The sequence below is a fragment of the Bactrocera tryoni genome, chromosome 3, assembly GCF_016617805.1.
Source record: "Bactrocera tryoni isolate S06 chromosome 3, CSIRO_BtryS06_freeze2, whole genome shotgun sequence".
NCBI classification, from domain to species: domain Eukaryota; kingdom Metazoa; phylum Arthropoda; class Insecta; order Diptera; family Tephritidae; genus Bactrocera; species Bactrocera tryoni.
Window position 1 is genome coordinate 32,421,905 of NC_052501.1, and position 26,461 is coordinate 32,448,365.

General features: G+C 35.6%; 1 long non-coding RNA gene across 1 annotated transcript; it reads left to right on the forward strand.

The window, feature by feature from the left end:
- Window positions 1-18,656: 18,656 nt before the first annotated feature.
- On the forward strand, window positions 18,657-23,056 carry LOC120772395. The gene is made up of 4 exons (XR_005705059.1): window positions 18,657-18,722; window positions 21,997-22,416; window positions 22,484-22,877; window positions 22,936-23,056. It is a non-coding gene; the product is annotated as an uncharacterized LOC120772395 (long non-coding RNA).
- Window positions 23,057-26,461: the final 3,405 nt, after the last annotated feature.

Consider the following 26,461-nt stretch of genomic DNA (forward strand, 5'->3'; position numbering starts at 1 on the left):
TTCAAGTAAATCGGTCTAGTAGAACCTGAGAAATCGTGGGTATCGTTCCGAAAAAGTCGGTTTTAAGAAAAACGCGTTTAAAGTTTAGGAGATAATTCTAGTGAACACGGACGCCACGTCACAAAATCGGCTGCATCGCCGAAAATAAGTCGAATTTTGAAAAATCCCTCCAAGGTCATATTTTTGAAAGTCTAAACCTTCAAGATATGCAAAAAAAAATCGATTTTTTCAAAATCCTAGACAAGAATACGCCCTACGTCTAGAATATAAGTATTCTTGTGATAAAATGCTAAAAATATGCTTCATTAGTGTCGAAGTTTTTTAATCAGTCAGCATTGGTAGCTAAAATTTTAAACGCGTTTAAGCCTGCTTAATAAGTTCTGAAAGAAATTTGAATTATTTTTCTTTTTCAATCAGTTAAATTGTCCAATAAGCGCATTTTTAGAGCTCTAGTCTGCCCTAATAACTCGTATATCAACAAAAATAAGTAAACTTCAAAATTATTGTTGTGTTATTTGCGTTTGAAACATTTATGTGGTTCATTTAAATAATACAGATATATGTTAGTACAGTGTACTATACATATTTATTAAATAGCAAAAGCACATGCAATATATGTATGTATGTATATATGTATATTATATAATCAATAGAGACAGAGGAATATGAACAGCTCCGAAGAAGAATTAATAATAATAAAAAAATTGGTGTATTTACTTTTCAGATATGATCTTCTTCTACAATTTCTCTGCCATTATGAAATTGTGATCAACACTTTTTTTTTATTAAATTCATGAAAAGATCAAAGCAAAAAATGTTATAATTAATATTTTGCTTTCAGACGACTGACGGAAATCTTAAGGCATAAGCTGATTTTATTATCATTCACTTTGTTTTTAATTTTTTAAAAGAATACAAGTGATGCTACCTATACACAGGCAATATATACATACATGCATACATATAATCGTATCTATGGATGCATTTGAATAAGAATGAAAAAATATTTGTTTAATAAGTTTACACCTGCAATATTCGGTTGCTGCTCGCAAATAAAGAACTTTTATAGCTACAAGTTAAACACAAATATTTGACAGTTACTTACACATACACTAAAACCTGTAATGTGCTTACTCCTGTACAAAAAATCGCTTCTATAATTTTACTGGGGAATGCTTATCAGACTATTATTTTGTATGTTATTCTCATGGTTACCTTTGAATTCAAGAAAAATAATAGATTTAATGAAACATCTTTGTACATATGTATACGAGTATTATACGATGTTTCTGCTATTTACGAAAGCATTTATCACATGCTGCACGCATTGTCCCATTGGTGGTACTTTGTATTTGTCGGCGTGGTTAGCACATTGGCCTTAAATGATCGATTCAACTGAAAGATGAACAAATAAAATCTGGTAGTTCATTGTATTATTTAAAGAACAATTCTCAATGTAATTGAGTAAATTTGACTTTCGCTTTAATTATAAATTATACTTAATGATAATTAATAAAACATACTTTTTTGATACTCTCGCAACTTTAGAGTATTAAATCTTCATTCGCCTAACGGTTGCGTTTAACACCTAAAACTAATCGAGATATACATACATACATACAAGTATAGAGAGTTATAGCATTGACAGACGGCAGCGCTAAACCAGATTAATTGCATTTTTCGGGATTAATTCAAGAGTTACCACAGCTAACTCCGTTGCTGAATCCAAAAATAACTCTCAAAATTTTAGGGAGTTTGTGAGATTTTCGTTGGCAACATTGTTAAAAATGGCCAATTTTCATCTATTGTGAATGAAATACAAGCAACCCTGACAGCTGTTTATCAAATTCTCAATATAATATCAATAAAACTTCTATGTTATGATGCAGTTTTAAAAATAATGTGTTGATATGCTTTTGTAATAAAAAATGGTTTGGTAAAAATTGGTCGGCTAACAACCGTAATGTTTATCTTCTATCAATTTTCATTGAAAATATTATAAAAAGGACAATGAGCTGTTTATGAGAGTTTCAAACTCGCATAGCTGCCGTCTGTCACTTACAAATTTGGATCTGATTAAGTGCGCAGTTAATCCGGATTAACGCTGCCGTCTGTCAAGGCTATTAAATACATATAAGCAAACATTAACAGGATGACAAAATCAATTGAAATCCGGATGGATGTCTGTCCGTCCGCCCGTGCCAGCTGTAGCTTGGATAAAAATTAAGATGTCTTAAGGAAACTTGGTACACATGCCTCTTGACACCACAAGAAGTTGCAGATGGGCGTAATCGAAAACCTACAAAACGCCCTAATTCAGCCTGGAATCCCTTATTAACACGTTCCTTTAGTACATTGTGAAAATGGGCAAAATCCAAGAACCATGTATACTTTCTATGCTATACACCGGCCTGTGGTTTGAAAACCTTTGAAAAGTGTGCGCGTTCCCACCTCCTACTAGGTTTAATGTATGTATCTCCCAAAACATTCAAGCTTAATTAACCGAATTGGACAAGGTCAAGTCCTTTCAACACCTCTTACGACAGTGTAAAAATAGGCGAAATCGGATGACAACCATGCCAACTTCCCATATAGCACGATTTTAAATTCTATATGATTCTTACAGTCTTTAGAAAACAAATGGAGCACCAAAGAAAATATTCTGATAAAACTTTGCACCAACTAAGGTAGGCCATCTCAAGTCTAAACATTTTAAAAATTTATACCGCATATATCAGCCTAATAACAGTATATTTGCGCATAAAATGAATAAAATCGGGGTAAAACTTGCCCTTGTCCCCATATAAGTAATATCAAGATTATCCAATCATATTTGTGATGGTTATGATGAAAAATTACTATACTGTGGTATGTAGGTGGTATGTAGCATTCCCAGGAACTGCCTCTATGTTGCTATGCCTGAACTTGGTATCATCGCAAAGCTAATACGGTTTTGTAAGCTGACGTTGAGAACAATCAAACCTCTTCGACCCGTTTGATACCAAGCGAGGTTTGAGACAAGCAGACTCTCAATCGTGTGACTTCAATGTACAAGTATTGCTAGAGAAAATAATACGAGCTGCAGAGCTAAGTAGAGAAGGTAAAATCTTGATGATATTGATATCATTGGCTTCAGCAACCGCGCCGTTAGTTCTGTTTTCTCAAGACTGAATAAAGAAGTGTAGTGTATAGCTCTGGTTGTGACAAGGCAAGACGAAATATCTTCTGTCATCAAACAAACAGTCATCGCATTCTCGACTTGGTTTACAATTCACTGTTGACAATCATTACATTGAAGTCGCAGTCAAATCTTGGAACCGATTTCAACACCAACAACATTACCAACCTTGAAATCCAACGCACAATCACTCTCGCCAACAGGTGCTACTGACTTACTGAGTAGGCAATTTGAAAGTAATGTCATCTCTCGACGAACAAAGTCCAAGGGTTTTGAGAAAGATTTATGATGCTTTGCGCATTGGCAACGGCGAATACCACAGCCGTTGGAACGATGAACTGTATGAGATATACGGCGGACATTGACATAATAGTTCAGTGAATTAAGAGACAGCGGCTGTTATGTCTAAGTCATGTTGTTCCTATGGAAGAGAACACTTTAGCTTTAAAGATTTTCCATTCAGTACCCGCTGGTGGAAGCAGAGGAGGACCTCCACTTCGTTGGAGAGATCAGGTAGGGAAGGACCTGACTATACTTGTTATATCGAATTGGCGTCAAAGAGCGAAGAGAAGTAACAACTGAAGCGCTGTTGTTAACTCCACTACGTGTAAGCTGTGTCTACGCCAGTAAAGAAGAAGAATCGGACTATAACTTTTCAAGGACGCAGGCATCAAATATGTCAACACCAGTATACATACATATGGCTGATTTTTACCGAACATTTCGGTCAGATCGTGAGTTCTAGTATATAAATTCGTGGAGAATATTTTTGTGGCAACAACGTGCCCTTGGTCAATCAATATTTTCGACGTTTATATTGCATCTATCGCTCAATATGTAGGAAATCTTATTGAAATTCCGAAGGAATTTCCTTCTAATAATAGTGTATCTTCTTTCCTGTAAATATAAGTAATGGATGCAATACTTCCTACGAATATACCATATATCACTTTACCTTTCGGGAGTATATAAAATTAGCTTACACCCGAACTTAGACCTTTCTTACTTATTTATTATAAAGTTTTGCCAACACCTGAATATACATTTTTCTCTGGTTTTAGACCCGAACCTAGCCCTTCCTTACTTGTTAGCTTTACTGTTTAGTAGTGCTCGGCTTATTAAAAGTAACCAAGCATACAAAAGCGGCTACATAAATCCACAGCAAAATATTTTTAGCAACATATTTTTCTAGATACAATAAACTCGTATGCATATGTATGTATAAAAGTATGTATATTTGGAATTTGTCGCTTCCGTTTGCAAATAAAGCGTGCTGGTAAATAAATGCTTGTTTTTCACATACACTCGCGTGAAATACGTACATTGAACAGTCACACATAAATAACATTCATCAAGAAATATAAGGGTTATTTGATCTAAACATCAATAGCAATATCGTACCTTAATTGGCCTGAAATTCAAACGGTGGCTTCGAAAATATGTATATGTGTGACACTAATTAAATAGCTTATTGATTTTTTAGCAGATTTCTTGCGAACTTATTTGGGATGACAGAATTCGGAAGGGTTATAAATGTGTCCCACAAGGAAACTTAAATTTTTTTATCTCTTTGTTTCACTTATAAAAGTATATGCTATTGTGCCATTGAAAATATGTTAACTTGAAGTTCAAATTATGATGCCTACAACTTTGTGCAAACCTTTTAGCTACCGAGATTATTTCAACAAAAAGTATATAAACATACATATATACATATGTATATATCATAATATCCTGCACTAGTTAAAAAAAGCTCACCCAATGAATAAACAGATACATATATACTTATGTATAGTATATTCATATTATATTAACGAATCGAAAATAATAAGTGAATTACAATTGAAATAGTATTTAATAGCAATACAAATTACTTGACGAAGTCTTAAACTGGATTTTCTAATGTCTGTTATCTTATTACACAAGATACACGCTTACTTCGTATCATACTTGTATAATATAAGTATGTATGAATATGTACATTAGAGTGATTCAAAAAAAAAAAAAATTTTCTTTTGATGCTCTGAAAAATAGGTTCCTAGACACCTCTAAAAAAGCCTCTCCAAAAACCTTATTCATAATTATTTTTTTCATTGAGTTATAAAATTCATTAGAAATAAAAAATTTTCCCAAAAATAATCAAACTTCAACCGTTAATATCTTTTGAACGGTTGGGTTTACGAAAAAATCATTATAGACCTTTTTTGTAGAGCATTCAATTTCCTACAAAATCCAAGGAACAAAATATTTTTTCAAGTAGTTGGAAGCGAGATATAAATTTTTCGATCTGATAATAAGAAAAAATAGAAAACTGTATGTAGGAGGACCTTCCCGTTACAATTAAAAACTCATGTTTGGAGAGGCTTTCTTAGAGGTGTCTAAGAACCTATTTTTCCAAGTACGAAACGAAAAAAAAAAAAAATTTTTTTTGAATCACTCTAATGTACATACATATATATTTTTTTTCAAAGACCAAACTCTACAAGTCACTCATCATACCCGTCCTGCTATATGGTGCAGAGGCTTGGGCGATGACAGCAACCGATGAGTCGACGTGACGAGTTTTCGAGAGAAAGGTTCTGCGGAAGATTAATGGTCCTTTGCGCATCGGCAACGGTGAATATTGCATTCGATAGATAAGCTGTACGAGTTATACGACGACATTGGCTACGCTGGCTAGGTCATGTTGTCCGTATGGAAGAAAATACTCTAGCCCCGAAAATATTCGACGCAGGACCCTCCGGGGAAACAGAAAAAGAGAAAGACTTCCACTCCTTTGGAGAAGGACCTGATTGAACTTGGTATCTCGAATTGGCGCCAAATTTCGATAAGAAGAAACGACTGACTCACTGTTGTTAACTCGGCTATAACCGCGTAGCGGTGTCTACGTCAGTAAAGAAGAAGATATATTGTTATACATAAGTATGTACATACTTATATGCATAAGTATGAAAATGTTAAAAGAAATGTATAGCTCCTAATCACATAATGCTAATTGAAATACATATGTGACCTGGTCTACGAAAAGGGAGCTAACGTGCGAAAAGTTATGACTTTTTGGATTCTATCAATGGATTTTTTGACACCTAAGCCCCCTTTCCGTAAACCAGGTCACATATATAGTTTCGCTTAACTCAAATTCGATACTTACCATTACATTTCGTACACGGATGCTAGAGCAAGATTTTGACCGATTAACAAACAAAAAGATTAAATTATGCTTTAAATTTTAAATTTAGTACATTGGACACAAGAAAATTAAAAATTTTAAAAAAGGGACGTATCCCTATTTAACGCGCATCTCCAAACTATTTCTTTCTAGCATATGTTGGGGACTATAGAAATGCTTAAACTCGTTGAATAAAAACGTCAGAAACATTAATGTTCACGCTAAGTAGAAGTGGTAATGCCCACTTCCATCCACTTAACTCCGATCACATGGTGATTTACATTATCCATTTTTGTAAGTGTTCGAAAATAAATATGTATTAAAAAAAATTTATGAAATTCAGAGAGCTTCTTTTCCTAGATGAAAATGTGGGGTGAGTTTTAGAATAGCATCCCATGATTTCCGGGTTTATATATGTACAAGATGCGTTCCAAAGTAAACAGGACTTAAAAAACAGACCAAATGGTTTTTTCGCAAAATCATTTTATATTATTCAAAATAGTCTCCTTCTGCTTCAATACAACATTTTGCACGGTCCAAAAGCATGTCGAACGAGTGTTTCAGCTCGTTGGCCGGTATGGCCGTCAGTATGCCCGTGCAAGCCTTTTGAATGGCCTCTACGTCTGCATAACGCTTTCCTTTCATGGGCAAATGCAATTTTCCGAAAAGGAAAAAGTCGCACGGTGCCATATCAGCTGAATACGGGGAGTGTTTAATGGTTAAAATGTGATTTTTGGTTACAATAATGTCGAATGTTGGATTCTAAACAATTTTAGGTCGTCAGTCAATTTGTGCGGAACAAATCGTGCACACAGCTTTCGTAAGCCCAAATGTTCGGTCAAAATGCGTTTTGATGGAATTTCCGGTGATCACGGATTTTGATTGGCCCACATGTTGATCGTCATTTATGTCCTCACGAACACTTTGAAACCACTCGTGCACTCTGCTATCGGATAGGCAATCATCGCCATAAACTTGTTTCATCAATTGAAACGTTTCGGTAAAAGTTTTACCAATTTTAAAACAAAATTTAATGTTGGCTCTTTGTTCGAAGCTCATTTTCGCAACGATAACACAAACCTACTGACACTTAAAACGCTATAACTTCACTTTCAATCAATGAAATGTCACGAAATTCACTCACTGAATCATCGATAAAAATAGCAGATTCTAACGCACTAGTCGAAATATATGTAGATGGCGCTAACAGAACAAAAAGTCCTGTTTACTTTGGAACGCCTCTTGTATGTACGGATAGAGAAGCTTCTCCAGATTAAGAAACTATATATATGTATAACTAACTTATGTTTTTTGAGATATTGCCTTTTTAAGTTCAACTATTTAAAGTGCGTGTTTCTCCGATTTATAATGCATTTTGCATTTATATTTTTAACTTTTATATCCACTAACACTTCACTGATTCGTTTCTACCAATTTTTTGTATATTTAATAGGGCAAAAAGTACTTTCTTCAATTTTCAATTTTGGTTCAATTCTTTTTGTTCACATAATAACAAAAGGGTTGCATATAATCAGTGTTACCTTAACTACATCCTTTCTGCATTGACGGTTGGTCGGTCCAACACAGGGGTGTCTACGGTTACTTCGCATAGAACTTTCTTTCGCGTTGGCAGCCTTCGGCCGTGCTTCAAACAAAGAACCCTGGTCAGACCAACACCTAGGCGTCTTCAGAATTTTTCCTTTTCGCGTTGGCGTCCTTCGGCCGCGCTAAAAAAATAACCCTAGTCGGACCACCTTATTTATACAAATGTATAGTATATATGTATGTAGAATTTAGAGCTGTGTGTGATTTTTCCAAATTAAAGGCATCAAAATAAGTATTTTAATCATGAACTTTTTTCCAATCATAATCTTTTTAAATAATTATGTTAAGCCTTTGGAATATATGTGATTTTACACTCTTGCAACATATTGCTACAGAGTGCAATAATTTTGTTTACCTAACGGTTGTTTGTATTACCAAAAATTAATCGAGATAGAATTGGGGATATACATATGTATATATATATATACATATATACTTATGTAGAAATCATCAGGATAATAAAAGCAAGTTAAATCCGAACTTTAGTCTGTCAGTGCCTCTTTCGGTGCAGGCTGTAACTTCAGTAAAGTTAATAAGAGTAAATTGAGATATAGACGAGTTCCTAGATGGATATAATCGGACCACTGACACGTCCACAAAGCGGCATTAAACGAAAACCTATAAACTGCCATAATTAAAAGCTACATTAAGATAAAGAACTGTTAGTTGGTATAGGGCAGAGGTGGGCATATTAATATTAACCCTCAGTGGCATTTTGCACCGTTCGGACACGCGTGCCCATTTTGAAAGCTAGATGAAGAGATCATCGCGGGCAAACATGAAGAGGGAATTGAGAGCAACGTATTTTACCACTCCTTGTTTACCAATGAGAGCGCGCTCATATATGGTTAGTTGCACTGTGGGTAACAATTGTAAAATTCCCTAACAATATTTAATATTTATAAGTTTATTTAGAAATATAAATTTATAAAATGTAAGACAAATAATAAAAAGTATAATAAATATTTCGAAAGAGGTTCTTTGGTTAAAGTTCCTGCTGCTTCTAAAATCCATTTTTTATTGACATCTCCATTGCCGCAACCATTCTGCCAGGGATAATGGGATGCCCAACTTATTACAGTGTGAGAGCGCCTCAAAATAAACGTTTTTTATAACATTTTCCATTCTGGCCATATCGAAGAAAATAAGAATTTTTGGGCATTTAAATCAAAAAACCCAACATTTACAAGTATTACGATTGCAAATTATTATATATTGGACTTTTAATATACATATGTATGTGACCTGGTCTACGAAAAGGGGGCTTAGGTGTCAAAAAAAAGGAGAACAATTAATGAGATAACGAGAAACTGACGATTAATTTTAACAGCTTTCCCAGAAAACTAGTTTTCGCACGTTAGCTCCCTTTTCGTAGACCAGGTCACATATAGCGAAACTACTTAAGTTTCTTTTTTATAATCTTAAGGTATACTAAACCAACTGACTTTCGATCTTTCAATACTTGATAAGGTGAATTAAGCCTGTTAGTTCTCAATTAATAAATGTTTTCAATAATTTGTAAATGTAAAATAGTTCTACTACGCATCAAATTGCAAAACGTTTCATGAAATATATTTAAATTTCGCATTTTCTTTGATTTTCATTGTTTTACATTTTTTATTTGCGGCAACAAATCCCTCCGTTCACATATATTTTCGGTATAATTTCAATCTGGCCGTTCCAGTCATTCCAAATTCAAAACGTCAAAACCTACCCAATCCAGTCAACTGTCAAAGTTCGGTAGGTGAGCGGTTCTCACATTTCCTCTGACAGGAGAGTTGGGCATCTCTTTATCTCTGCATTCTGCGATGAACATCAAGTTTCGGAGGAATGTCGTTCGCACTTTGTTAACTTTGCGGGCTAATAATTTGCCCATCCCTGGTATAGGGTATCGTAGATACAAGGGGCACTTGTGGGCAAAAAGTAAAAAACAAAAACAAGTATGAAAGGGGTGCAGCTGAACAATTTATACTCTTGCAATTTGCAAAAATCAAAACCAGGGAAATGAATTCAGATGCAAAACATCTACCAGAGGATCGGAATCTTAGCAGTTTTATATATACATTAGGGTGCTTAAAAAAAATGTTGAAATTTTTTTTTCAACTCTTATCCCCTCAAATGTTAGTGGCAAAAAATCCTCCCTCAAGGTAGGCGCTGTAGCTTAACTCTAAAGGGTCGCTATTGTTTTTTTAGATTCCCATACATTTAACATAGGAATTTTCGTTTTTGATACACTGTTATGAGTAAAACACGATCTCTCATTTTCATTGACATAAGTAACACATTGGCTGATACATATGTATATGTGATTTCACCAAAATGTGGGCGGCGCCACGCCCATCGTCCAATTTTGACCGCAACTCCTGTAAAGCCCTCTTATACCATCTAGGAGATAAAATTGTATGTCTCTCGTGTGATTAGTTATTGATTTATTGCGATTTTAGTCGTTTTGAACAGTACCGTTATATGGAGAGTAAGAGGAGTTACCTTCCGATTTCATCCATTTTTACACCGTCGGTAGGAACTCTTATAATAGTATTTGTGCTGGGCGACTTTCGTTGTTGTAGCTTTAGTAGTAGAGGAGATATGTTCATTAAACTTATTAGAGGTCGGGGCCACGCTTTTTAAAAATTTTTTGCCCACAGGTGCTCTTTGCTTTTGTGATCCCCTGCGACAAATTACACTTTATATCTTAACTTAGTGCTTAATTAATGCACTTTATAGCTTTTCGGTTTATGGCGATTTGTGAGCGTGGTAGTGGTCCGATTATACCCATCTACGCACTTTTATTTGTACTAAGGAACCTGTATACCAAGTTTCATTAAGATATTTATCTCAATTTTTACTCAAGTTACAGCTTGCATGGACGGACGAACAGACAGATAGTCACCCGGATTTAAAATTTTCTTGTGATGATTTATATAAGTATGTATATAACTTAGTCTATAACTTAGTTTTAGGTGATAAATACAACCGTTACCTATTGTAACAGTGTTATAAGAAGTGATAGAAGCACTTTCTTCGCTAAGTTTGTTTGAAATAACTTAAGTGGTTTTTGAGATGTGCACATTAAGGCTATTACTGACACTTGACGTCCATTTATACCCCAATTTCTTGACCGGTTTCTATCATCCGCAATGATCATCCTAATATAGACATAACTCTAAATCTATGTCCAGTAGTTTTTGGGATCAAGCGCCAGGTGATCAAAACTACTACTTATAAGTATGTATTATGAAGCAGAGCAAAAAATACTCATATCACCAGAGAATACCATGACTAACTGAAAACCTAAAAATATTTGGGACTAAGGGGCTTCAAGCCTCTTTTATAAAATCCTACTATTACTCTAATGAAATTACTATATGTACATACATACTTATTATATCTAAAGGGTATGAATATTCTATATATGTATGTATGTATGTATACACGTTCATGCATGTACAATTGAACATAACAAAAATATAAGCGATTATAAAGAATTTGACCTAGTCATACAATTTTCGACCGGTCGGTACAATATGGCACGCTATTATGGTATAATACACTTGCAGTATTTGGCTTTTTTATTAGTGTTTTGAATCTTTACAAATATTTATTTTCACTATGTCATTGTTGATTTCATTATTAAGTGTGTACATCTTAATTATTTATGGACAGGTAACCACAACAGGAAATAATCAATGTGGAAAACAGAAGCAAGAAATATTTTGACACAATTGAATTCAAAATAGAGAATTGTTCATATATACATACATACATACATATGTACATATACGCATACGTACATACATTTGTATGTAGGTATGTTAAACAAGAAGAACGTTAACTTCGGCGCACCGTAGCTGAAATACCCTTCACAAATAAAAATGTTTCAATACAGAACTTAATTTTGATTAGTCGGTTTACTTGGGAGCTGCATACATACTTCTGCATTTACATACGTACATACATACATACATACTTATGTACATACTACTGTGTTCAAATTTAAAGCTGAGTTTTTAATTTATGCTTCGCGTGTTTTTTTGAATCGGTAGTTTTTCTGTAAGTTGGTGGTACTGTTAGTGACATCTATGCTAATTTTCTTTTCAAAATATTCATTAGTATTTAAGATACGAGTCGTTTTGTGAAGCTTCGATTTTTACTATGTCTGAATTTATTGAACAAAGAAGTGCGATAAAGCACCATCTTATAATGTATTGGTTATTCGTGATCATTTCGCCAAATTTTCAACTAATATCGTGCCGCAACCACCGCCATTCTCCTGATTTACCTTCGTGTAACTTCTGGCTATTCAGCAAATTCATATGACCACTTCGAGGTCACCGTTTTGACTCAATTGAGGATATAAAAACTGAATCGAAAAGGGCTCTGATGGCCATCACGACGGAGGATTTTTCCAACTGCTATGATAACTGGAAAATTGGCATAAGTGTATTGCAGCGGGAGGGGATTGCATTGAAGGGAATAAAATAGACAAAATTCACATTTCAATTCGATCACAATAGTATATGCTACGCTGATCCAATTTGAAGACTTTATTCAGATATTGTAGCATTGGTATGTACGTCCATACATACTTATGTAAGTATATATAATATTTATTTTGTAGGGTATCCAACGTTTTCATCTGGGTGTTACAGACTTATAAATATCTACATACATATGTTTCAGTCTAGTTTAATGTATATTGGTACTTACTTACTCGTATATGTACATACATATGTTGTTCACGTCTCTAGGACTATGTTTTGTTGAAGAAATGCTGATTTGAGTCAAGAAATTCTAGTTGTAAAGTGGTATTTGTGCTGAGTAGTGTGATATTTTATTGCAGATTATGTGCCCCTTTGCAGCATGATTAAGTATTTTTAAAGGGGATCATATTATACTAATCTTCTGTGGCATAGTCCAAAACGATATAACGATAAGTTGCTAAGGAGAGTATTGTAGTTTTGTTCACATAACGGTTGTTTGTAAGTCCTAAAACTGAAAGAGTCAGATATAGGGTTATATATACCAAAGTGATCAGGGTGACGAGTAGAGTTAAAATCCGGATATCTGTCTGTCCGTCCGTCTGTCCGTCCGTACAAGCTGTAACTTGAGTAAAAATTGAGATATCAATATGAAACTTGGTACACGTATTTCTTGGCTCCATAAGAGGGTTAAGTTCGAAGATGGGCAAATCGGCCCACTGCCACGCTCACAAAATGGCGGAAACCGAAAACCTATAAAGTGTTATAACTAAGCCATAAATAAAGATATTAAAGTGAAATTTGGCACAAAGGATCGCATTAGGGAGGGGCACATTTGAACGCAATTTTTTTTGGAAAAATGGGTGTGGCCCCGCCCCCTACTAAGTTTTTTTACATATCTCGGAAACTACTATACTACCAAACTCTACAGAGTCGTTTTCTTCAAGCATTTCCATATACAGTTCAAAAATGGAAGAAATAGGATAATAACCACGCCCTCCTCCCATATAAAGGTTATGTTGAAAATCACTAAAAGTGCGTTAACCGACTAACAAAAAACGCCAGAAACACTAAATTTTACGGAAGAAATGGCAGAAGGAAGCTGCACGCAGGCTTTTTTTAAAAATTGAAAATGAGCGTGGCGTCGCCCACTTATGGACCAAAAACCATATCTCAGGAACTACTAATCTAATTAATTTTACAGCAAAATAAAAAAATATGTAAATGACGGATAATGAAATCTCGATTATCACTTTATCATGCGAGAGTATAAAATGTTCGGTGACACCCGAACTTAGCCCTTCCTTACTTGTTTTCTGATTCATTATAACTATGGTATCTAATAATTGAAGTGGTTGTGTTTCAAGAATTTTGTGAGAATTGCCCAGTTGATGTTTACTTATCGTTTTAGATTGGCGGTTATTTTTCGAAATCAAGTATTTTCTACAAATTATAATGAATCGATTTCGTTAAGCTCAGGAATGGAAATTGCGAATAAGTTGTTTGGCATATTTTTTGTTCTTTTATCCTTCAAAAGAAGGAAACTGTTATAATTTGGAGAAACAACATATGTACATACATATGTATGTATGTATTCTAAGCCCATTAGCCCCGAATAGTGATAGTTTGCTTCTGATTTATTTTCGTGGCAATATAAGTACATACATATGTACATACAATACATATGTTTGTAAGTATGTGTATTAATTCAGAGCTATAACAATCATGTCCATATACATATTTTTTTATAAGTATGTATATTTTATATTTTTTTCGATAATTTCAGTTTTGAAATCAAATCAAAGAATTTCATTGATACTCGTTTCGTCCTTTTTATACATAAGTATGTATGTATGTATGTACATGAATACAAAAACATGTGCATCCGCAAAATAAATTAACTTTGATGTAGTGCAATGAATTTATAATTGATTTAACACAAATACATACATATGTACATATATTAAAAATGATATTAGTAAAATGATAGATAATTATTCTAGTAATACATTTTCATTTAGGATTAATGGTAGTAACACCCGATTAGTAAAACACGATTTTATGTGTTAAGGCAACCGAAAATAACGGTCAAAGCTTTGGTACATATTTTCTGCGAAGATCACATGCACACTAACTGTTAAGGTAATACGGTAGCTGTCTCAGCTATTTAATAAGTGAATTCTCCAAGAGTGCAAAATTTTCATCGAGAAAAGAAAACGCCGTCACTATTCATATACTATTAAATGAATCTTCCGTCGTACAAGTGGTCCCAATTTACCCATATTGAAATCATAACATCATAAGTTTGTAAGTTCATTGGAAATATGGTATACCTATTGCTGAGAGATTTTCAACGATGAATGTAATAATAAAGGCAATAAAAAAGGCAAATTCAAATACCCCTACGATTGTTTTGATTCACCACAGATTCCTTTAATTTTAGGCATAATCAGCTTATGATTATAAAAAAATCACACACACACACAAATACAATTGTAGTGAAATGAACAAACAAGTAAATAATGGAAATAGAAAGCGCTAGTCATTTCAAAAGCGAAAGCAGACCATCTTAATTCTTGCCGTTGTCACTATCTTTATGTACAACATAGTGCTTATACATACATACATACTAGGGTGATTCAAAATATTTTTTTTTTTTCGTTTGGTACTCGGAAAAATAGGTTCCTAGACACCTCTAAGAAAGCCTCTCCAAACATGAGTTCTTAATTGTAACGGGAAGGTCCTCCTACAAACAGTTTTCTATTTCTTCTTATTATCATATAGAAAAAATTATATCTCGCTTCCAACTACTTGAAAAAATATCTTGTTCCTTAGATTTTGTAGGAAATTGAATGCTCTACAAAAAAGGTCTCCACAATTTTTTCGTAAACCCCACCGTTTGAAAGATATTAACGGTTGAAGTTTGATTATTTTTGGGAAATTTTTTTATTTCTTATGAATTTTATAACTCAATGAAAAAAATCATTATGAACGATGAGGTGTCTAGGAACCTATTTTTCCGAGTACCAAACGAAAAAAAAAAAATTTTTTTTTTGAATCACCCTAATACATACATGAGCTGTGACAAGTTTATTAAACAAGTAAGGAAGGGCTAAGTTCGAGTAAAACCGAACATTTCATACGCTTACAAAAGATGCATCCTTACTAGAAAAACACGCTCTCTCAACTTTACTAAGATAACTGACATATTGGCCGATATACGCGGTATAAACTCATCCGTAAATGAAATTTTGATTCGATTGAACCCATTTTGACACACATTATACATACTATTATCAGGGAAGGATTCTCTGTGAATTTCATTTATGTATATACATATATGTATCTCACAACTTGACCGATATTTTCGATAATGGCCATCAAGACGGAGGATTTTTCTAAGTGCTATGGTAACTGGAAAATTCATTGGCATAAGTGTATTGCAGCGGGAGGGGATTGCTTTGAAGGAGATGCAATTCACGGTTCAATTTGATCACAGTGGTATATGTATGTAACCCTATCTAAGTATGTACTTATATTGATTAGTTTTAGGTGATACAAACAACCATTAGGTGAACAAAACTATTATACTCAGCGGTAACATGTTGCGATAGCATTAAAATTAACCAGTGAAGTCGGAAATCATTACAAAAAAGGATGAGAAGCTTAGACCATCATCTTGGCTAATTGTATTCATATGCAGTGCTTAACCACATTATGTATACTGAAACATTGAAATGTTGCATATGTACATATGCGAGCATTGATATAAGCGAATAAAGTCAGCTAAAAAGTCGGAAATCATTATATCGGTTGTATTTGGGCTGGGGGAAGTATTTACCCAATTTTATCGGTTTTTGGCAATACGTCATACATATGATTACTAGGAAGAGGTGCTCTCTGAGTTTCATTAAGATATCTCACATATACATGAGTATGTATGTACATATTTTGGTTACTTCTTTCGAATTGCCGCCGTTTTCCCGATCATTTATTATACCTTGAACAGGGTATATTAAGTTTGTGACGAAGTTTGTAACACCCAGAAGGAATCGTCGGAGACCCTATAAAGTATATATATAAATGATCAGTATGTCGAGCTGAGTCGATTTAGCCATATCCGTCTGTCTGTCTGTCTGTCTGTCTGTATATATACGAACTAGTCCCTCAGTTTTTAAGATATCGTTTTGAAATTTTGCAAACGTCATTTTCTCATCAAGAAGCTGCTCATTTGTCGGAACGGCCGATATCGGACAACTATAACATATAGCCGCCATACAAACGAACGACCGGAATCAAATGCTTGTATGGAAAACTTTCACATTTGACAAGATACTTATATTCACGAAATTTGGTATACATATGTTATTTTCTAATGCAAAAGAGTAATATTTGAAGAAATTGTTCAGATCGGTTAACTATAGCATATAGCTGCCATATAAACTGAACACATAGTTACTAACAGAAATGCACCTGTGAAGGGTATTTAGCTTCGGTGCAACCGAAGTTAACGTTTTTTATTGTTTTTACATTTTTATCAAGAGAAGTACATACCTAATAGGGATATTCACAACGTTTCATAAAGCATCGTAAAATCATAAGTTTTTATACTAATTTAAAAAATTTGTTGTTGCATTGCATACTAAAATAAGTTTACGCAAATACAACTCTGAATGCTATGTTTTCGGATCGTTATAACTTATAAATTTTTGAGACTATGTGAAACCCTTAATAGTATATACTTACATTAGTACATTGTCTAAAAATTTTTGCTCAACTTTATCTCATTTACAAATGTTTGTTACACACACATTTGTATGTACATATGTATGTATGTATGTATGTATCATTAAATAAATGTATACAATGTTAGTTTATGTAAGTACATATTTTGAATGCATTTTAACATACATACATACATATGTACATAGTGTGAATTAAATCACATGTAAGCATACATATGAATATTACTGTAAATTGTAAGACGTGAACGCCGCATACATACCGTACATATGTACATAAGTATGTACATTCGACTGCTAGCCTAGGATTATAAAGATATGATGGGCAGCATATTGCAAAACACCCTAATTAAATCAACAAATATTTGCGGTCTAAGCTTGTTGTACGTTTTTTTTTTATGCACAAAGAACACGAAAAAAACAATCAGCACAGTTTGAACAAATACCAAGGGAACACTAAAACGCTTTTTCAGTACCAGCACCCCTCTCTCCAACCAGCCTAAATTGACGCGGAACTGATTAGCAGACAATATGTCAACTGCTCGGTGTAAACCGCTTTGGCCGTCTGCATACATATTATGCGGAATCCAAATATCCGTTACTACACTAAAACCCTTCAGCATTCTGCTGAATGCTAAGGGGGTGTGGGATATGGTAAGCATTACTGGCAAGTAGTTGTACGAGTAGCAGTGATAATGATTGCCGAACAGTAGTACAACTCTCATGGGGAGTATGAAATATGGGCCGAGCACTTGTGGCGTTGTAAGAAAAAATGCATGGCAAATAAACGGATACATGTGTCGGCAATATTTGTGCTCATTGCTGTGATAATCATCTTAAATTCTTTTGATATGCGTGTAACTGTGCCTTATTGTTATTTGCTCAAATGACATCCGCGTCAAGAAGACATTACAGGGTCGTTTAATTCACGGCTCGCCACTGTAAAAGCTTGCTGCTTTTTGACATCTTAATTCATAACTACAAGCACATACATATATGTACATATACATACATATGTACATAAGCCTATACTAAAGTTGCTTTGTCTCACAGTGCTTTGTGTTGTCCTCCCCCATTGAAACAGGACCTACTTGTTCACTAGGCATTTCGTTGGCAAGTATAATTTCGCTACTAAGCAACCCCCGAGCAAATCGCACTAGCCACCAGAAGGTTTGACAAAAAAGCCTACGGGTTTTCTGTCACCACCACCCTTTTAATTCCCATTGTGTTTTGTTACATGAGCCACTCTCCAAGCTTTGTATCCGAGTTTCCGTGAGGGTCATATTTGTGCTCGTATGTATGCATTCGAGTGTTTATGGGTACAAACACAAACACCTTCATATTCGTACTTATGTATATACATATGTATGTATGTGAAGCTATGACTGGGGGAGATGTTTATCAATTACACAGCGCGTTGAAAATCATGGGCATGAATTAAATAAATGTCATATTCGGTTTTCGTCATGTTCAATGATTTGATAAATAAACATCAACGCTCCGTTTCGGTTACAATAATTCAAGTAGTTTTCGTATTGTTTACTTCAGTGGTAAATATTATTTTAACGGGAATTGTTAACATTTATAAGAACCGAGTGAATCAGTAGTGTACTTTTAATAAATATTGGAAAGGGCATACATACATACATACATAAGTTGTAACTGCAGTGATAAGCTTAGCTTACAACTTCAAATTCTTGACAAAATGGGCCTAGTCCGAAAAGTATAATTCGCAATATACATACATAACTACTTAGTATGTATAAGACAATTTCTTAATGAGTGTTTAATTTCACCGATCTAATGCAGTAAAATATGCAGTGGCGTAGCTAGGGGGAGGTGAAGGGGGCCGTCGCCCCGGGCGCAACGTCTTGGGGGCGGCAAAACGATCTTCGCTGTTTTTTAATATTCAGAAAAATACTATAGAAATTTATTATAAATTAACGTGTCACTCTCACAGTTACCTTAGCTTTGAATGTAACAAATACTTTTATTTCTCCAAATTTTCAAAAAATGGTATTTAAAAACTCCGATTCGGGCAAAAATTCCTGCGTTGTGTCAAAAATGTACAAGATATAGGGCAACAATGGGTTTTTTCTATGGCTTTTATTAACATGTGTTGAAAATTTACTATCAATTTCCTTAAAAACCGTATTGTGAGAATTTTGGAACTTCGGAATTTGCGTGGCTTCTAGTTCCTAAATTTTATATATGTATTTAATATTGAAGATATTTTTTAAAAAATCGCTTTTGATCGAACCACATCATGAAACTTGTAGGTAGGTGGATAAAGGGGGGCGGCAGAACATCCTTGGCCCCGGGCGCCCGAAGTTGTGCCTACGCCACTCATAATATTATTACAAAAACAATATACATTTGTATTAGTTTTAAGCTCCTATATGTTAATATCTTACCTGTAAGGATTGGGAATTGGTATTGACTAATAAAGTTACATTCGAAAAGAACGGACACAAAAGAATACGAGTACATGATTTATGTACAGAAGCAAAAAGCTGTATGTAAAGTAAATAAATAAATCTATATTTTACAACTTTTTAAAAAAATTTTATGTTTTAATAAGAACTTCTATAACTCGTTTTCACCAAATCGAAGATTTTCTGTGGATTATGGTGATTCGAGAGAGGGAAGTTCAACTTTATATTATTGAAATTAAAAGCAAAAATAGTTTTATGGTAGCAAGTGCTTAAATCGAACAAATTCGGGTCAATAGTTCCTCTGGCAGATACTTTTCATCTATGATCATATTTACCGTCAGCAGTTTTCCAAATACCGATGTGTTAAAGAGGAATACAAACTCGAATATCGGTCGGTTTGTATGGAAGCTATATTCTACGGTGGACTGATTTGTTAGATATTGTAGTAGTGCATTGGATAATAATCAATCAATACAATCCAAGAGGCACAGCACTGATAGACTCCACATGTTCTTCTTCTTTAATGGCGTAGACACCACTTACGCGGTTATAACCGAGTTAACAACAGCGCGCCAATCGTTTCTTCTATTAGCAATTTGGCGCCAATTCGAGATACCAAGTCCTTATCCACCCGATCTCTCCAACGGAATGGAGGTCTTCCTCTTCGATAACATGGCCTAGCCAGCGTAGCCGCTGTCGCTTAATTCGCTGGACTATGTCAATGTCGTCATATAACACGTACAGCTCATCGATCTATCGAATGCGATATTCGCCGTTGCCAATGCGCAAATGACCATAAATCTTCCGTAGAACTTTTCTCTTGAAAACTCGTAACGTGGACTCATCAGATGTTGTCATCGTCCATGCCTCTGCACCATAGAGCAGGACGGGAATAATTAGTGACTTGTAGAGTTTGGTCTTTGGACTTTACTCTCAATTGCCTACTCAGTCCAAAGTAGCTCCTGTTGGCTAGAGCTATTCTGCGTTGGATTTCGAAACTGAGATTGTTGCTGGTGTAAATACTGGTTCCAAGATAGACGAAATTATCTACGACTTCGAAGCAGGAGATATTTCGTCTTTTCCTCGTTCACTACCAGACCCATTTGCTTTGCTTCCTTATTCTGTATGCTCTTTTTCGCGCTGTCAAAAGCAGCTTTAAAATCGACGAAGAGGTGGTGAGTGTTGATCCTTTCTTCAAGGGTCTTTTCCAAGATTTGGCGCATGGTGAATATTTGGTCAGTTGTTGATTTGCCAGCCCTAAAACCACACTGGTAAGGTTGAATCAGTTTATTGACGGGGGGCTTTAGTCTTTCACACAATACGCTCGATAGAACCTTGTATGCGATATTGAGAAGGCTTATCCCACGGTAGCTTGGGTCAGATTGTGGAGCCTCACTTTTTATGGATTGAGCAGAGCACTTTTAAATTCCAATCGTTGGGTATGCTTTCGTCCGACCATATTTTACAAAGAAGCTGATGCATGCTCCTTATCAGTTCTTCGCCGCCGTGTTTGAATAGCTCGGCCGGCAATCCATCGGCCCCGCCGTTTTGTTGTTCTTCAGACAGGTAAATGCTATTCGAACTTCTTCATGGTCAAGCAACCGAACGTCTGCTCCATCGTCATCGATTTGGGAATCGGGTTCGACACCTCCGGGCGTTATGCTTTCACTGTCATTCAGCAGGCTGGAAAAGTGTTCCCTCCATAATTTCAGTATGATCTGGGCATCGGTTACTAAATAACTTCTGGAAGTTCTACAAGAGTATTCTTTACTCCTGTCGGCCAGCTTGTCCAACTCTTCATACTCACGCATGTCGGTATCTCTTTTTTTTTTGTCTGCAAATGCGTCTCGCTTCTCTCTTCAACTCTCGGTATCTATTCCATCCCACACGTGTTGTGGTCAATTGTAACGTTGCGAAGTAGGCAGTCTGTTTTCTTCCCCATTGGGGATATTTCTTCATGGAGGCTGAATTTACCGACTGTTTTGCCACAGATACCTTCTTTGCCCATCTTCTCACAGGTGTTCATAAGTTCCGGCCTTTCCCAAGTGAATGACAATCAGAGAACTTTCCTCACTTGCGTGAACGCATGACTCCATCCTCCACCTTCCACATCTTATATTTTTAAAATTTTACTTTTCATTTAAACGGAGTACTTTGAAAAAAATTAAATTAAAGTATTAAAACATAAGAACAAAACGCTAACTGAAATGACTATTGTATGAAAGGAGTTTTCAAAGCACTCATGAAACATATTAACCTTTTCCGGACGGAGTTTTATTTAATAATCCAATATAATTATAGCAATTTTTTCACATATTTTGAAAGGTAGCTAAAAAAATCGGTCTCTTATAAAACAAGTGAGCAGTTAATTTAATTGTTCTTTATTTAGGTCGGCGGATTCTTATTATAAACGTGTCATACATTATGAAGAACATTTGAAAAGGAAAGCGGACATTGATCCCGCATTGGCTGGATTGGTTTCCCACGATTTTCAGCCATTCAACATCGTCACAAATATACTTGTACTTCAAATAATTTTAAGAAATTGTAAAGGAATAGTGACATATTTTAGAAATAGCACGATAGCGTATGAGAAATTACTGAGAAGCCGTATAGTTTGCTGCAAGAAACACCAACTCGACGGAATAGTACTTATTTTACGATTAAATGTATAATAGCTACCAAAGATGCCATGTCACAGGTGCCTTTGGAAACTAAGAAAGCTCCCGCACCACTTGCAGCAGATGAAATATCCGTTTTGTCTGAGATACTAAGTTTGTTAGAAATATTTCAGAAAGCAACAGAAAAGGTAAAAACTATAATAAGTGTTTAAGTTCTACAAACTAATTTATATAATTTCTATTTCTGGTAATAAGTGTGACAACATCGCTGATGATTCCTTTGACCTATGGGTTAAAGCATCATCTGAAGCCACAATTTCGTGCGCAGATTTGTTTTGTGGAGTAACAAGAAAAATATCTACATTTGAAACGAAAACACCATCGCGGATGGATACATTACTCGACCCTCGTTTCAAAAAAGAAGGTTTTGAGTCTGAGACTAATACACAAAAATCTATGTTTTATTTGCTTAGAGCAGGAATTGGCATCTTTACGTGAGAAAATAATTCACAGTGCGGACTGCACCATGAATGATCATCATCATCTTTGCAGTAAAAACTTCACGTTAAGATAGCATAATAATGCTGAGGCAATATTATGAAAGGGCCAACATTAAGAGCAGTGCAGATCCACTTCTTTTTTGGAAGTTGTAATTATAATTAAGAAGGTAAACATTCTAAGATCTGATCAATTGTATGTACTTTTAGTCTGCAGGCGCTGAATTCAATACAATAAAAGATTGTGTGCCTAAGTCTTTATGTATTCCAGCAACATCTGTGGAATTGGAGCGCATTTTTAGGAAGCTTGATTACAAACCGGCGAACGCGCTTAAAATCAAAAAAATGTTAATATGCTCATTTTCTGAAATGAAATCTATTGAATTAATGAGAAATAAATTATAATTGCAATTATAATTTTTGTTTTTTGCTATAGTGTGCGTAATAACTTAGATTTGATTTTCATTGATTTCCTTTGTAAGAAGAAGAACTCATACTATCGATGGTAAGTGATCATACTATCGCTCACTATCGATGGTTGCAACAGTCGATGTTTGCAACTATCGATGGTTTGCGAACTCTATAGCGCATAACAGGCCGTATATGTAATATATTGCTGTGGCCTGGAAAGTAGGCGGATGCAAGGACGAAGTCTGAACCTTCTCTGTCCTTCACCTGTACCGCCACCAGATCCTGCGTTAGAAACTCTGAAATACAGAAAAAGTCGCATATCGGCTCTAACGACTACACAAGAACGAGGTCTCTCGCTAGAGAGATCCCAGATTACCTTGTTGTTTCTCGAATTGAGGCCTTTTACCTCTCCTTTTTTACACCCATGGTTCCTGGATTAAGAGGATGCCCAGGTTATCCGAAATGAACCTCTTCGCGATGATAGCCGAGGCTGCCGTCGCATGATGCAGGTTCACCTGGGCAACTTCTATGTCGGCGCTGGAGTTCACAGTATCGGCTAGATGAGAGACAGGTCTTCGTCCCCGTCATCTTGAGCTCTTGAGTGGATGGTAGCGTACCATCCTGCTCATTGGGAAACTCATAGCGCTTGCCTTAATCAGCGGCGGTGGTTTTAACCTGCCCAGCCGAGATGGTGTCGTTGGGGGACTCGCTTCGCTCTCCTGCAACCACAGCAGCAGCTGGCTTCGGATCGAGTCGATAATTCGGTCGTCCCCGTCACAGGCTCTTGGCTCACCGTAGGCGTTGCCTTGGGCCTCCATGACCGCATCACCACCTTGCTGAATCAGAAGTTCAGCCGGAATCCCTTCTGCCGTTTGAACTTGTACGATTCATAGTCTATCGTAATGTTCAGGTTCCACCTTGACCCCTCAACGTTGCTTGCTACCACCTTCCACGCCGAGGTACTTAAGCCCTCGTTTTGGTTCCTTACTAAACCAAGCGCGAAGTCGTATGTCTTATCCGCACTCCCGGGAAAGAATACCGTCATGTTGTGCAATTGTGGTATGTCTTCACCTCTCGTTACACACAGGACCGGACTCTTCCAACCCTCCAACTTTGGCGTGATCACAGTTAGTCAGGTGGTGGCCGACTTCTCGTCTTGACAGTCGACCAGTAGCATTCCTTCTTTAAAATAAATGCCGTTGAAGAAGCCGGTGTATCCATCTCCCATGAATAGCGCATTTACTAGGCAGTCTTGAAGAGCCGTCTGCTCTTTAGATCTCAGGACTTCCGCCGGGTAGTTGCGGGGCACCACCGCCATCCGGATTCTTCTTTAGATCTCCGAGTACTTGCGACGTATAGTCTTCGCCGGCGGCGGGTTTGGGTTGGAGCGTCTTTTACCTACCTCCTGTGGTTCGTCTTCTCTAATCCTCTTCGACCTTGGTGGTTCCTGAGGAGTTAACTGGCCGCTTTTCCTCTTCTCGGACCGACCGGGTGCATCTTGAGGTGCCGGCCTTTCGCTGCTCCGTCGCTCCGACGAGGCTGCGTTGGCTCGGCGGCGCGTCTGGTTGCAGACGCTGCGTTAGCACCTGCGCGTCGTGCATTGTTAGAAGAAGAGTTGTTGCCCCTGCTCCTACTCAGAGTCCGCTTCTCTGCTGCCGGAAGAAGCAGAGGAAGAGGAAGAGCTCCATTCCGTTAGAAAGACCTGGTGGAAAAGAACCTAGCTTTGCTTGGAATCTCCAATTGACGCCACATAGCAAAAAGGGGAAAGGTTGTTGTTAATTCGGTTATAACCGAATGATTGAGTAGATCACAGCCGGGGAAATACCTTCAGGTGCTGGCGAAACTATATATGTATGTATGTATATTAGGGTGATTCAAAAAAAATTTTTTTTTTTTTTTTCAATTGGTACTCGCAAAAATAGGTTCCTAGATACCTCTTAGAAAGCCTCTCCAAATATGAGTTTTTAATTGTAACGGGAAGGTCCTCCGCCTAACGGTTTTCTATTTTTTCTTATTATCAGATAGAAAAATTTATATCTCGCTTCCAACTACTTGAAAAAATATTTTGTTAATTAGGTTTTGTAGGAAATTGAATGCTCTAAAATATGGTCTCTTATGATTTTTTCGTAAACCCAACCGTTTAAAAGATATTAACGGTTGAAATTTGACTATTTTTGGAAAAATTCTTTTTTTCTTATTAATTTTATAACTCAATGAAAAAAATTATTATGAATGATGATACACATAGTTTTGTAGGAAATTTACTGCTCTATAAAAATGGTCTACTATGATATTTCGATTAAGTTAAGCGTTTACGAGATATTCATCGTCAAACATCAATGCATATTAGGGTGAATCAAAAAAAAAAAATTTTTTTTTTCGTTTGGTACTCTGAAAAATAGGTTTCTAGACACCTCTAAGAAAGCCCTTCCAAAAATCTATTCATAATAATTTTTTTTCATTGAGTTATAAAATTCTTAAGAAATAAAAAAATTTCCCAAAAATAGTCGAATTTCAACCGTTAATATCTTTTAAACGGTTGGGTTTACGAAAAAATCATAAGAGACCATATTTTAGAGCATTCAATTTCCTACAAAACCTAATTAACAAAATATTTTTTCAAGTAGTTGGAAGCGAGATATAAATTTTTCTATCTGATAATAAGAAAAAATAGAAAACCGTTAGGCGGAGGACCTTCCCGTTACAATTAAAAACTCATATTTGGAGAGGCTTTCTTAGAGGTGTCTAGGAACCTATTTTTGCGAGTACCAATTGAGAAAAAAAAAATTTTTTTTTGAATCACCCTAATGTATATAGAAATGTTGTGAAAGAATTTTACAATCATTGTTTGACGAAATCGAGTGGCTTACAATCAAATTTGTATCTTATTAACTGGTATCATAGGTTCTAGACTCAATTAGTTTCTTAACTTAATTTTAAACACAACCAAAGAGGCACGAAAGAATAGCAATTTTGAGGGTCGCTACTTAATGTAAATTTTATGCAGATGTTACGTATGCCTCACAAACATTAGCAAATCTTCCACTTTTGTGGGGCGATACTTTCCTCTCTTTCCATATCGTAAAACTCCCCACCGTCTTTTTAAGATTCCAATGCTTTGTTCAACGATACAGCTATGTACCAAATGTTGTTAATGAGGATTCACAATTTTTTTTTTTATACCTACGATATTGCTACGATCTCTTAGCTATCTCCGCACTATTCTTTTATCCCCATCACTTTCACTAGAGCTCAAATAAAAAAACAAAGTTGGATCCATTTTAATATTTAATTAGCTTTTGTTAGTTTATTGAAAATTTCGCAA